General features: G+C 37.3%; 1 non-coding gene across 1 annotated transcript; it reads right to left on the bottom strand.

Moving 5' to 3' along the window:
- Positions 1–292: 292 nt before the first annotated feature.
- Positions 293–399, bottom strand: LOC141624666 (small nucleolar RNA R71). The gene has a single exon (XR_012534472.1). It is a non-coding gene; the product is annotated as a small nucleolar RNA R71 (small nucleolar RNA).
- Between the last annotated feature and the right edge of the window lie 3,244 nt (positions 400–3,643).

Below are 3,643 nucleotides of genomic sequence, written 5' to 3'. Positions count from 1 at the left end.
AATTTCATTGCAAAATCCGCATTTATCGAATTAGTTGAAAGAAGCTAATTTGGGGGGATGCCTAGTGAAGACCCTCATTCCCACATGGAGACCTTTTGTGACTATTGTGATGCGTTTTCACAAACCGGTGTGACTCAAGACCAAATTTGATGGGTCTTATTTCCTTTTTCTCTAATTGGCACCGCGAAACAATGGTTGAAGAGCCTTGATAAGGCTACTCTTAGAATTGACTCTTGGAAGAAGTCGGCTCTAGCTTTCTACAAAAAATTAGAGCCCTCCGGAAAAGACTATCATGCTAAGAGCTCAAATTAGGGGTTTTAAGCAAAGGGACGAAGAATCTTTGTATGAAGCTTGGGAGCGATTCAAAGGAATTTGTCGCTCATGTCCTCATCATGGACTTAGCGAGTGGTTCTTGGTACAACAATTTTGGAATGGTCTTTATGAAGACTCAAGAAACATTCTCAACATGGGATCAAATGGTATGTTCACCGAAGTTGACGATAATCAAACATGGAACAATATTGAGGAAATGGCGGTCCATAATTCACAATATAGTAGACCTCGCAAGGCTACTAGAGGAGAAAAGCATGAAGTGGACTCTATTACTCAATTGGGTGCTCAACTTAGTGCTCATATTGATACCATCAACTTGAAGTTTGAGAAAGCTATGGCTAAGCTTGAAGAAGCCTCAAAATCACCAAAGCATCATGTTGATGCCATGGTGGCATCTTCATCAATCCCAAGTGGGATATGTGAGAATTGTAGAACTTTGGGACATGACCAAAGTGAATGTAGGGGAACAAATGAGCAAGTGAATGCTTTTCAAGCATACAAAAGTGGTACCCCTTATTCCAACTATTACAATGAAAATACCAAATTCCACCCAAATCTCTCATAGAAAAGCCAAAATATTCATAACCCTCAACCAACATACACCCACCTCCCATGAGAAACCAAAATCAAAGACCCTTTTACAACCAAAACCAAGGTTATCAAAATCAAACTCCATACAATCAACAAAATAACCAAGGTTTTGATGTTCAAAAAGCGGTCCTCCAAATGCAAAATAATCAACAAGAATTTTTCACTCAAATGCAAAAAGATAGCCAAGCAAAAGACATTACCATCAACAACATCCTAGCCCACACAAAAATGTTGGAAACTCAAATGACCCAACTAGCATCTTCAAACTCTCAAAGACAAAAGGGGCAATTACCACCTCAAAGTAATCCCCCAATACATGAAACTGTTAGTGCCATTCACTTGAGGAGTGGTACGAGATATGAAGTACCAAAGAAGCAAGTTGAGGATGAAGTTGTGGAAGCTAGTGACAAGGAAAGAGTTGTGCAAAACTCTAGGGAAGAAGAACCCACCAATCAAGAAGTTTCAAAGAAAAGTGAAGAAAAGGCCAAAGAGAAGGAGCCCATTGTGATTAGACTTCCATTCCCGAGTCGTCAAGCTAAGACTAAGTTTGATGACCAACTTGGAAAATTTATGGAAATTGTGACGAATTTAGAAGTCTCGATTCCTTTCACGGAATTGATCAATCACGTTCCGGCCTATGCAAAGTACATGAAGGACATCCTTACGAAGAAGAAATCAATCCGGAAGCTTGAGACTATTGCCTTCACTAAGGTGAGTAGTGCCATCCTTCAAAGGAGTTCACCTCCAAAACTCAAGGATCCGGGAAGCTTCTCCATTCCATGCACTATTGGTGACACTACAATTAACAAAGCTTTAGGTGACCTTGGGGAAAGTGTTAGTGTGATGCCATATTCGGTTAGCAAGAGGCTAGGAATGGGAGAACTCAAATGTACCAACATCAAGCTTCAAATGGCGGATAGATCAACAAAGACAGCTTTAGGGGTATGGGAAGATATTCCCGTGAGAATTGGAAAATTCTTCATCCCGGTCGATTTCGTTATTGTTGACATGGAAGAAGACTCCAACATTCCTATTATCTTAGGAAGACCTTTCTTGCACACCGCGGGAGCGGTGATCTATGTGAAGCATGGAGAACTCACCCTTGAAGTGGGATATGAAACCATCACTTTCAATCTTGACAAGACCATGAGAGCTCCCCGATTGCATGAGCCATGTTTTATGGTTGATCACTATAGCCGGAAGGATGATAGGAAGAAGTTGGAATTTCAATGGAAAAATAAAGTGGATGATACTCCATCGAAAGAACAAGGAAATAGCAACAATGAGAGCTTGAAAAGCTCACCCATGACAAGTGAAGAAGATGGCCTCATTGGCCAAGACAAGAAAGAAGGAGAGTTGTCTCCATCAACTCAAGAAATTTTTAATGATCAAGTAGACGAATTTTGCGGTCTTTGGGATGATGAGTTCGAAGGGATATTCAATCCCTACATTGGTAATGCTATAAACCAAGACCATCATGGAGAACAATAAGTGCAAAAATATATTGAGGACATTTATCATGATAATAAGCAAGCTTTCGACTACTTCTTCAAGGTGTTGAGTAAAATCGACAACACCTTGAACATGGCCCCTTGACATCTCACATTGGATGAGAGTTTGGTGGAGTCCTCCCTAAACAACCATTTGTAAATATTCTAACTCCCTAACTTGCATTTCAAATTTTACATTACATTTTTTGATTTTTTGGATTTTTTTTTTTTTTTTTTTTTGTGTGCCTTGTTCAAGATATTCATCATTTTGAGAGAAGTGAGGGAGGGACTTATGATTTTATAGATGTGTAGTGCTTTACCTTAGTGTGGGGATAACAATTGCCTAGGCTATTCATGTTGGAGTGTCCCCGACAATAATGCGATCACAATTGTCGATCATGATGATCACATGTTTAAATCTCATTTTTAAGAATACGTAAGGGATGATTCATTTTATAGTCAACTGATCAACATAAATCGGTAACGATTGGCTTGCTAGAGTTTGACGTTACTGTCGTGGGACGGTGGTGGTCAGTTGATCCCTTAAGGTCACACCTAAAGGATGGTGCCCTAATCTGTAAAGTTGATTAATTGTATGACGATACAAGTTAATAAATTCCTTAAAATTGAAAAATTCAATTTGTGAGAGAGAATATTGATATCTTATTATAATGGGATTAAATAATATTTATTTTAGTAATTGAAATATTTTATTACTAAAATTATTTATTGTTTGTGAAACGATAGAGATGAGAATGAATGGTTAATTATAATTACAAGATGTTGTGAATTATAATTAAATGACCCATTTTATTTATGTGATCAAATATTATTAGTCAATTTGTTGTATGTAATTTAATTAATTCATAAAATGATATTTATGTGATAAATATGCATTAAATTAATTAATAACATGTATCATACTACATGTGACATATTGTGTGACAAGTGACAAATTGACAAAAATAAAATGGTAGTCCATTTTAAGTAAATGGACCGAAATGAAGAGGGTTAGTGGATGGTGGTGTTTTATTTTAATAAGCTAAAACAAACATCATCATAACACTACTTACCTAGCCTTACATGCCTAAGGTTTTGATAAGAACAAAAGGAAAAAGGGAAGGACCATATATTGGTCTTCAAAACCTCCCAAAACCGTGACCCCCTTTAATATACTAGAGATTTTGTTCTCTACCTATTCAACTCATGCATGTTCATTTATACACATG

This window comes from Silene latifolia, chromosome X (genome assembly GCF_048544455.1).
Source record: "Silene latifolia isolate original U9 population chromosome X, ASM4854445v1, whole genome shotgun sequence".
Classification (NCBI taxonomy): domain Eukaryota; kingdom Viridiplantae; phylum Streptophyta; class Magnoliopsida; order Caryophyllales; family Caryophyllaceae; genus Silene; species Silene latifolia.
Note: the sequence above shows the minus strand (reverse complement) of the source record. Positions and strands in the feature narration are given on the sequence as shown.